Below are 11,513 nucleotides of genomic sequence, written 5' to 3' on the forward strand. Positions count from 1 at the left end.
GCACTGGCAGAAATTACTCAGAGCAGAGCAATCTCCATGAACTGAGCAGAGCATGGATCCCTACAAGCATTGTATTTCTTCCTTCTCATACATGCTGAGGAGAGCATAGACGATTCACCCCAGGAAACCCAGGTGCTGAATTCATCTAACAAGCTGCTTAAAACTCTAAACAGATGTTTCTGTGTCTTTCCTGCTTCTTGAGCAGTCTGTGTGAAAGCACCAGCAGATTTACAATAGAACAGATGCATGAACCATACATGCTATAGTATCGAGGCCTGAATCACTGGAAAATTGTTTATGAGGACGCATATCATTTGAGCAATGTGCTGTAGGTATATAAAATCAGCCTTGTCCATAAGTGAAATGTAGATTGACCTGGCCAGAGCCATAGTAGAAGGTAACAAAATTCATGCTGAAACTGAAAACTATACCTGTCCTGGTATATTCCAGCTCCTGAGATGACTCATGAAATTGTAGATTGCATATATATAGGCTGGACCTCATCCCAGGCCCAGAGATAGACACAAAACAAGTCATTGATCTCAGTGGATATTGTACCAGGGTCCTTAGCTTTCTGAAGATTGTGGCAGAATCATAGATAGACCAGCAAACACACTGAGAGTTATTTCAACCTAGAAAAATGAATTCTTTCTTGCATTATCTCCTCTTCATAATCTCAGAGTGATGTAAGTGTGCTTCAATGGCTGTAGTTTCTGACTGTGGCATTGCCAGTCCACAGCCATGAGATGGTTTGAAGGGTGAGCACTGGATTTAAATAATAATTCCCAGAAGTACTGCATTTTCCTGGCATTTCTTGACCCTTCGAGATTTATTACTGAAGAGTTTTCACACAAACTATTTCTTCTTTTGCAGGAAAAAGTGAAATTGAAGATTCTAATGAGCTGTAAATCACAAGCTGTGATTGAATGAGAAATACCACTATCACAAGATTCATGGTAGAGGGCAGAAAATCAGCACTGCTATGGAAGGAGCCACACCAATGCCACCCCAAAAGCATTTTACAAGTGTTTTATCCTCAGTTCAGCTTTTGGGGTTCATCTCATCAGGCTTTAGCCATAGCAACACTGACATTTACAACTGAACTCTTCTCCAAAATGTTTCTTGTAGCTCACTGAGAAACTATTTCTCCTGAACACAGCTCCTTTACTCTGTCTTGGACATCATCTACTACTTGAAGCTTCCCAAAAGGATCTGTTTCTCACTTTATATACAAGAAACAGCATGTGGTATTTGTTGTAGCTCAGAGAAGGTGACTCCTACCTGAGACAACAATAAGATTTGTGCAATGCCACTGGGAGAGAATGCACAAACTGGAGATGCAAAGGCATGAAGCTCCTGGAGGTGTGGAGCACATGAATACGTGGCCTTCATCTCCCCAGTTATTTCTTCTGCTGGAAAAAAAACAAACATGATGTGCTACTGATGATGAACACCAGAGAATTCCCAAAAAGAGTTTCACAAGCACACTGATGCTCAAGAGCCACTTGTTTAATGCACACAAGACATTTATTTTCTCAAGTAATTTGTGGTGACTGCTAGTCACCCTTTCAAACATCAGTTAAGTTCTCTAGGTTTCATGGGCACCGCTGACAGGGAAGTCTGGCTCTGCAGATTGCAGCAGAAATGCTCCCTTGCAGAGCAGAGGGAGCTCTGCCTGCATCTCATGGGGCCACGATCTCACATCTCCATGTGAGCTATAGAAACTTCCACTAATGGTTCACTTTACTACCACCATTTCAAAGACATTCTTAAGCCAAATATTCTGGGATATTTATAAAGTTAGGAAGAGATTCACAGCATGCAAAGGAGGCCTCTGCTTCAATTAAGTGTTTATTTATGCCCACTGCATTTCACATGTTGCATTTCCTGATGAAATGTGTTTCATTATTTCTGAAATATTAAACATGAATAGCAGAGCTATAATGCATGAATTATATAGTGTTGCAAAAGCTATCATCAGGTCCAGGGTTTGGTTTTTTTTTGGTCATTTCGGTGTCTAAATACTATACCAAGGAGCTTTTATACTAATGGATAATTGCCTGCAGTGCATACTTAACCTATGTCCACTTCAATGGACTTGGTAGCGTTACCTACATACATCAAACATCAATTCATCCAAATTGGCACCAAAGGAAAGGCATGTGGCCAAATTCCTTCTCTCCTGCAAAGCTCAACTCTACAGGGCTCGAATAGCGATGCAAATGAGAAGCCATACTACAAACTAATTGGGCTCAATTCTAAGCCCACTCTACACATGCCAGGGGAGGTATTCTGAATTCAGGTTAACAGCTGATCAGGTCCCATAAAAAGTTGGTTACTAGACCCAGGAGGATTCCAATTAACTGCTGGTAAACAATATTACCTGATGCAACATGCCTTAATCAAACAAGAAGCTTCATGGGGAAAAACACTAGAGGCATTTCATAACAGTGCACATCCTCCTCTATGCTTAGAAAAGCCACACTAACCTCCTTGCTAGAGGGAAACTAAAATATGCCCCTTGAACTTCCAGAGAAAGGAAATATGGGAGGCTGATGGAAATAGACTCCACACACAAAGCTTTAGGCTGTCCCTTTAGTCTTTGCATATATTCACTAATAAGTGCTGTGACCACTGCTGCGGTGGTTGAGGGCTTAATTAGGACAGTGCTGCTACACAAAATTCAGGTGAGATTTGTAATCCAAAAATCCCAAATTCATCAGAGTGTTCAACAGAAAGACTTCTGCTCTGGCTACGAGTGCTGCTTGGCATTTGTCTCGTTGGTTCTGTAATGGTTTCTCTCTTCAGGAACGATGCCAGTCGTGTTTGTCAGGTACAGGCATGAACTTCTCCACCTTATCCTAACTATTCCCCCATTAAACTGCATATTGTGTATGTATACATACAAGCAGCTGTTTTCTGCTGTCCAGGACTGCTCCTGTTTTATACATATCCAAATCTCAGAAGCAATCAGCCATTCAGGTCTGTAATACTCATCCCTTTGAAATGCCAAGCAATAGAATATAAACAGCGAGGATGCACAAGAGTGTCAATGTAAACACTATTTTCATGGCATGACCCCACTCCTGCTTTGAATTTGCCAGTAATAATCCCAGACCTTTCTATTTCACTCCAGGAAAATGAAAGCAGAACAAAGGAAGAGAGGATAATAGTAATATATAAAAAAAATCAGACTGCAACAGAGAAAAAAACAGGCTGCAGTGTAAGAAGCTGTTTAGGGATCAGCCCATGTTAATCCCTTCTAATGCTTTGCTGGGGGTTTGGTTTTCTTTGCCCCTTATTCCCTGTTTGTCTTCGGGAAAGCCATGCAGTCCCTGACTTTCTAAAGGGACTGCATGTCTGATTTCTGTGGCTACCAAGCACAATTCCTCCGTTCACAGCTCTGTTCCTGACCTGAAGGTTGCTCCCACCTGCACGGACACAATGCCACCTCTGAGCCTCACTGCAGCATCACACAAAGGGCTTCATTAGAGGCTCGAAGGCTCAGGAGCTCAGAGATCAAAATAATGGATCCAAACAACAAACAGGAAGAGTTACCACTTAGACAGGGAAAACAGTCAGCCTGTGTTACCTTTAGAAGTGGTCCTGGGAGCAGCTCCCTAAAGAGCTGCCTGTCTATTCATGAAGAAGTTGGAAGGCACTGCCAGGCTTGCTGTGAGACAGCCTGAGCGCAGGCAGTAACCCCTCCATATAGATTGGCATATGCTGGGGTCAAATTAATCTCACTGCTCTAGTTACTGGAGTGCAAGCCAGCTGCCCTGGTCCCCTTTTGCTCAACAGAGCTGTGGGATCATGCAGCTGGTTCACCCCTACAGCCACTGCCCAGACCGGCGGGGTAAGCTGAGCCCTGGGGGAGCTTGTTTTCCTCCATCAATTATAAACGGCCTTGGAAAGGCTCCTTAGAGTTAATGGGTCATTACAGACATAGCTTACACAGGCAGCAAGCTTCCAGATCCTCCGAAACGCCCCACAGAGAAAACAGGAGCTGAAGGAAAACAGATACTGTCCAATAACAGTAAACATCATTCAGGAGTGTTTCTGCAGACAGAGACTTTCGCATAATAAGAAGAAACCCCAGGCAGTGGCAGCCAGAAGAGCTCTCCTCCTGTTTTGGGATGGTAGCCAGCAACTGGCACCTGCAAGAAGGCAAAGCATTTGTGCTCAGCCCCCTCTTCAATAATACCATGGCTTCCCAGAGACCCTTGGCAGCTCAGCCTGGCTCACCTGGGGCAGCATGTTAAAGCAGATGAAAGTGCTGGATAAGCCCAGAATGGCCCCAGGTTGGAGGCTGTGCTTTAGCAAGCAGCACACTTGCCACCACACCTGGAGATGAGCCCATCCAAAACTCTCATGCAAATCACTTGCCAGGGGATGCAAGGCATGCACTCACAGCTCCATGCAGCACTATTCGAGATCTACATCCCCAGTGTTATCTTTGCACTCTCATGAAGTGCAATTACCTCCTCATTTTGCAGCTCTTTGTGCTCATTTAATCTCTCCCGTTTTGTTTCTGACATCTCCAATAACCCAACCCTGACACTCCTTATAGATACTGCAATTACAATACAGAGCAGCTCTTGACAGGATGAGTTGTATTTTGCTTCCTTCCCATAACACTCAAGCCATCAGACATGACTACATGAAATGGCAAAAGAAACCACTGCTGACAATTTATATGGGTCCCCAGCAGATAGTGACAGTGCTATATATCTGTCTTAACCAATTAAATGTCTGAAAGCCACCCAGAACAGGCCAGCAAAGGTAAAATTTACATGTGCTTCTGTTTTAAGCAGTAACTCAGCTGTAATTTCCCTTTCTTTCCTTGTATTTAAGCCTTTGCTGTTGCACCCCTCCCGCCTTCCCACCCCATGACTGAACCTAAGGATAATTAATTAGCTTGTAGAAAACACCTCTGCACACTGCAAGGTTCTTCACTACCCTCTCCCAGCTCCCAACAGATGCTGGGAAACATCATATTCTTTTCCCTGCCCAAGAAACTACAACTTGCATTTGCTCCAGAAGAATGCAAAGGGACTATTGGCTGACTATAAAAACCAAATGGGCCTCGTGGTAACCCTGAAAACTAAAGTATTTTAGGGCCTTGCATCTTCCTTCTACCAAGTGCAGCAAAAAACTATTCCCAGCAAGTATATATACGGATTCAAATATAATGGGCTTCCTGATCTCCAGTGCCAGTTAATCCCTAGCTAAGGTGAGATCACAGAAATAATTGAATCCTTCCAGAGCAGGTTTGATTTGTAAGAGGGCTAAGGGACTTAGTCATTCCACTGCCACTGAGTTTGTTTACACCTTATTTATAGAATGCTAATCCCATGCTTTGGGATTTCCAGTTACCTGCAGGAATTGGGAGGGATTATTTCCCCCCGCTGATGCACAGCTTGTCTTTTCATCTGCCTCCTCATTCGTTGGCTTTGCTACCAGAAGGTTCGTTTTAAACTCATCCTCCAGCCCAGAATAAGGAAAGACACGTCCCACAGGATCTGTGGGAAGGCAAATCTCAGCCTTCAGCACTGCCAGTCGTGCAGAGCATCACACTGGAGCTGGCCCTGATGGTGGGAATCACCCAGAACTGAAGAATCTCTGCAAGAGGAGACATCACACCCTGCCTTACTCTGCTTGTCCCTCTGCAAATAGGGGTGCACCAGGCAGCCCCTCTGCCTGAGTTGTTGCAGGTAGGGGCTACAGACCTTCTGGAGGACTTTGCAGAGGAAGTGCTGGGAGCAGAGGCAGAGCTGACATCTACTTGTCAGCCCAGCAGCTGCTGTCTCTCCAGGTGACCTTGAGCACATGCCGTCAGCAGCACGCTCAGAAAACTTCCTCTGCAGCAAGGATTATTAGACCAACCCACCTCACAGGTGTTCGGGGAGGTTTCTCTGCCGAATGATTTGTGACTGTCACAGCACGGCGTACGTGCAAGGAGGGAGCAGGATTTGTGGAAGCGGAGCTCAGCTCAGATTGGCACCTGAGCCCTCAAGAAATGGCTGACGCCCCACGCATGGCAGTGTTGAAGGGGCATCTGGACTCAGTGATCTCCATGGATCTCTTCCAATTGAACCACTCTGTGCTGTTCTATCTTATAAGAAGGCATCTTAGTGGACGTAGTGATGCTGCCATGATTGAGTTTTCCTTTGCTGTGCTAATTGTAGCAGTGTGGTTGTCTATATGTTCCTTAAAATCAGGCTACGTATTAAACTCCAGGAGCTCAGTAGATACTTGTGGCACATACTGAAGATGAGAAGCACGTATAGAGCTGGTGGGTGTGAAGGAAACCTTTAGTATAAGAACATGCAAACCTATATTTGTACACTACACGTATTTGTTGTCAGTATTATGTCTGGATTAGCTACAGCAGCGTGAAGTTGGCTTTCTCCTCACCTTCATTACAGTTCAACAAATGAATCCCTTTATTGATGATACAATGTGCAGCCCTGTGTTAACAAATTATTTGCTGTGTGCAATTGATTTCTACTGCTGTAATCACTACGCACAAATACCTTCTGTATCATTGCTCTGTAGAAAAATAGGCTTTCTAGCAAGATTATATAGAGCAACAGACAGTGGGATTATTCAGCTTCTATAAAGTTATCTGCTTAACCTCTGAGCAGCCCTTTCAGCAGGTTTATACAGATATGCTTCAGAAATTTATCCACCTACACTTTGTAAAACACCTTGTTAAACCATCTTCCAGCTCACTCTGAGGATGAACTTCCAACTCCTTCACAGAGAGGGCTGTGTCTAAGACTAATTGCTTAATTTAGGAGAGCAAGCCAACTTCTCTTTTTAGTGATATTATTTTTCCAAAGTGAATTTTGCACAGGTAGAAGTCTCAGATCGGCAGTTCTGCAGACTGGACTCCTCATCTCCATACAAGCCTGGTAAAAGGAGTAGCACAGCTTTCCTCTGTGACTGAAATCTGAGCTCGCTTCAAGTTAATCTGCACCAAGACAGAGTTCAGTTTTTATGCCGGGAGGATGGAGAAGGTGTATGAGTTTATAAAACACTGCATTCGCAGGAACCACACAGAGCTCCCAGATGTGCTCCACAGCTTTCACTACTTCTGTCCTGCTGCCTCAGCTGTGGCCCGTGGTCAATACTCAGCCTGTGGGGAGAATGAAAGGAAACAGACAGCCCTTGCATTTGACGTGATGGTGCAAACACTGCATCCCTTGCACTTTGCCAAGATCCGTGCTTTGCTTGCTCCACGATGACTCGAGATAAATCCAGGCTGCTGGTAGGAAGCGTTTCCAGTAGCTCCCGAGCAGAGGTGGGTGCCATCAGCCCCCCACCATGCTGAGCCCAGCTCGCAGCCCTGCTCACAGCAATTGCACTGCAGCCACAAAGCAAAAAGGCAGCTGGTGCCGCGTGACATTTCTATAGATCTCCAAGGATCAGCACCTCAGCTGGCAGCGTCAGCACAGACAGGATGGTTTACTACAGCCGAGGATGCAGCCCCTGTTGTTTATCCTGTTCTATAAAGCTGTCTTGTAAAGGTCGTTATTTGCCCTGCTCGCATTTGTCGCGAGGCCATTTTGCTCCCATGTTTTCAGATGTCACCGATAAGCACTCGTGCCTGAAATGTTTCAGATTCACAGCCCCTAGATACTCCAGGTACAACAGTTACACACCAATCAACAGCAAATGCCTTTCAATCACAAGAAGAGAAATGTTCATGCTGCATTATGCACGATTACGTGCTCAACTGTTATGAATAACTCGGAGGCTCCTGCTCTGAGCCTATTGCAACCATATGTGACACTCACCCAGTTACTTCTCGCTCCCCTCTTAGGAAGGATTGTGCAGGAGAAACACTTTCACCCTTTGCCACTGCAGAAACAAACAATATTTAAATCAGCTCCAGCCAGCAGGATGGTTTTGTCCCTGTATGTGTCAGATGTAAACCATTAATTCACCTCACAGGCATCGTGCTGAATCTGAACAAGTATCGCAGTGGCCCAGCAGGTCTTACTATTCAAAGCACACATAGAAACCTACAGAATTTCTGTATTTCAGTGAGTGGTCTTAGAGAAAAAAAGCACTCGAGCACAAGCTTCAGTCCTCCCAGATCAGCCAGGCACAGACCTATGAGCCCATCAAAGCTTGGAGGACCATCACAGCCGAACCATCACACCTGAACTGAACACATCAGGCCCCTCAACGGGAATTACAGACTACACCAGGAGAGAACAAATGGATCATTTTCCTTTTTTCTACATGTGGATGATGAGTTGTGTGAGCAGTGCTTTTTGCTTCTAACATGTTCAGCGATGCATTTAGGACAGTGGTATGTACCTGGTGAGCAATACACACATGCTCACATACCCTGTTTGTCTGACAACGGGAGACATCAATAATTGCTGAGCCTGTGAGTACGAATTGTCTCTTGAAAGGAACTAAGAGACCTCGTGAGCACTGAGGAAAATAAAATGCAACTTGGAGAGACAGTAACCTGACAGCTTCCCTGTCCAAAAATATCTCACAGACTCCTAATTGCACAGATTGCTTCTGATTACATCAGGTAGCATCAGGAAGTAGGTTACTCTGCAGCAGGGAGAGGCAATGAAATAAGAGGAATTCAGACTACGCTATCTTTGATCAAACTCTGGTTCAGCAACACTCTCATTTCTGACAACAACAAAGAAAGAACAACGAAGAAACACAGGAATATCTGCATCATCACAAGGCAGCACCATCACCAATGTGACTGCTTCATCCACACTGGGCCCCACTTCAGGTCCTGCTGCCCGTTTTGTGCACTGTGATGCCCAGCACTGAGGAAGCAGGGATGTGTTTCAGAGAACTGGTTCTGCTGAGACAGGAGAATATCCTCACCTCCGTGCGTTCGCTTTTCTCCAGCTCAGTTCACCAAACACTGTCTTGAACAGAAAGCAACAGTGGCTGGCAAAATATCACCACAGAGGATTGAAATCAAGGTCACGAAAAGCCACAAAATTAAGTCAAAAGCCTCCATAGAGGTCATTGGAGGATATGGATTTGCCTGAGAGTGTCAGAGAGGGTCAGGCCTTGCACTAGGTAGGTGCTGGCATCTGACAGAATGCAGATTAGCTGCAAAGCCAAATTTGAGAATGGCCTATTTTTAACAAGACTACATATGCCCTCTTCAGACAGAGGTTCCAGAGGGTGGAGAGCTAGTGCACCAAATATAGCAAAAATGTACATGTTAAAGTGCACGGAGCTGCAGGGTCATTCCTTTTTCTGAGGAATGTGTGGAGAGGCAAGAATGTCAAATAACAATGCTACATAACACGTCCTGAGAAAGAATCAGGCCTTCATATAACTTCAGATCTCAACATCAGTTGGGAGATGCTTAGGAGGAAGGTTGGTGCTTACCCAGGTCAAGCACACACAGCCAGCTCTGCTCCCTGCATGGCCAAGCACTGAAGTGAGCTGGGGGAAGGTTGCACTGTGACATGGGCACATCTCCTTTGTGCTTGTTCTGGAGAAGATGATTGTGTATCATGAGAATACTTTTTGGTAAATATTCCTGGAAAGAAACCACAAAGAAATACAGATAAGGCATATTTACAGCCTGTGAAACTATATCCAGGAGGGAAAATACCACCACAAGCTCAAGGCTAAGTTGCATCTTGCCTTGAATCAGGAGGTGTATGGGTGCCAGGGTGCACATCATCTGAGCATCTCAGAGACAGAAACAGGCCTGGAAGTCAAAAAGCAGCGACAGCAGCAGCAGGCGCTGTCTGCCTGGCATCACAAATGTGACCAACATTTTTTATCACAGACCATAAACTCCAGGGCTTCAGAAAATGGGTGTCCTCCTTAGGACCCATGTGAGGAGGTTCAATTTTAGGTATCACTTTGAGAAACGGTACCTAAATCCCAAATAGGCCAGAAAGATGCAGTCAGTACCAGCTTGATTTCTGATGATACTGCACTGAGGTCCCTCTTGACTTTTCGACTCAAGCAGCACCAGCTTCCCTGGGAGCACTACTGAAAAACAGCTTACAAACAGCAGCAAGTCACAGAGCCAGAGAGACAATAACACACGTGTGCACGTGGAGGGGTGGGGGGAGGAGGGATGGGAACTGCCTGGGCTATGAGAGAGGAAATTAAAACTGTGGAATATGAAATTATATCCAGTGTCCTTCCCGATTCCAGGGTTGCTGAGGTAAAGGCAATGAATAAATAAGAGAAATTCAAAACCAAGCAGATCTCTGGGATGAGACAAAATTCATTCCAGGGTGTTAGAGCAGATTTGAGGAAGGAAACGTGTGTGCCAACAGCAATTACTATGGAGAACTCGCTGAGCACAAGTCTAGAAGACTGGAAAATTGGAAAATAACAAACCAAATGTGGTATCAATATGCAAAAAATGAGAGCAAAGCCAGCACAGGAAATTACAGGGCTATCAGCTTAATATTCATTACATATAGGAAAATGCAAGGTCCCCATTGTATACAAGAGTGTAATTAAATCAAGGGGTTCTGCTGAAATCAACTGCTTGTGATGTTTATCAATTAGCAGCAGATTCAGAACGCAGCCGCAGCCTTCGTGCTCAGCCCAGGCTCTGGTGCTGTTTGCTACCATCTATAAACCAGCCCTGGTGAGGAGTTTTTCTTAGTGTAAATTTGAAATCTTCTCCCTCAGTGGATTGTTTTTTTGTTTTTTTTTTTTTGCTTCTGGTTCAGTGCTGAGGAGGATTAGCACTAACAGGCCATCTGAGGACAGCGTCGGGGCTGATTTACTGATTAGTGCTTATTTGTTTACCATTTAGAGCAACAGCAACAAAGCACATCTCTCGGTGCTCTTGCGTCTGCTCCCCCCATTTCTCCTCAGCAGTAACATCTGCAGTTACCCATTCATTTCCTCATGGTGCTGGGAAGCAGAGCCAGATTTTCATTACCTTTCAGAGGGGCTGTCGCTGGCGCCTAAAGAAACACCATCTTCCACTTCTACGGCTATCCAACCACATGGCTTGTAAAATCACATCACATTTTATCTTCAAAGACACTGCTAAGGCCCTCAGGCACTGTACCACGCAGACCTGCAGGGATGCCACATGGTTTCTTCTCCATTAGGAGCATACCCCGCAACAGGAATGGGGAACAACAAGCAGCTGAGGGATATAAGTGAGGTAAAAGTCATCTTCAAGCATAAAGAAGAGGAAGGCTTTCAGTTACTACTGCCATACAAGGAGAAGAGTTGTTGGCAGCCAAAGCTTTGCTACCACCACAGGAGGAGTGAGAGCAATGTTCTCTACCCCAGGTTGACCGATGATCAGCTGTGGATGGCCAGTCATAGAATCATAGAATCATCAATGTTGGACAAAACCTTTAAGGTTGTCTAGTTAAACCCACCCCCACCATGCCCACCAACCACGTCCCTCAGTGCCACGTGTCCAAAGCCTCAAACACCTCCAAAGACAGTGACTCCATCATCTACCTGGGCAGCTGTGCCACTGCATTTCCATTCATTTTGAGAAGAAACATTCCCCA

General features: G+C 45.0%; 1 long non-coding RNA gene across 1 annotated transcript; it reads right to left on the bottom strand.

Moving 5' to 3' along the window:
• Positions 1 to 878: 878 nt before the first annotated feature.
• LOC104913870 lies at positions 879 to 11,505 on the bottom strand. The gene is made up of 3 exons (XR_004161784.1): positions 9,391 to 11,505; positions 7,803 to 7,866; positions 879 to 7,141 (listed from the first exon to the last, which is right to left on the bottom strand). It is a non-coding gene; the product is annotated as an uncharacterized LOC104913870 (long non-coding RNA).
• Positions 11,506 to 11,513: the final 8 nt, after the last annotated feature.

This window comes from Meleagris gallopavo, chromosome 21, assembly GCF_000146605.3.
Source record: "Meleagris gallopavo isolate NT-WF06-2002-E0010 breed Aviagen turkey brand Nicholas breeding stock chromosome 21, Turkey_5.1, whole genome shotgun sequence".
Classification (NCBI taxonomy): Eukaryota; Metazoa; Chordata; class Aves; order Galliformes; family Phasianidae; genus Meleagris; species Meleagris gallopavo.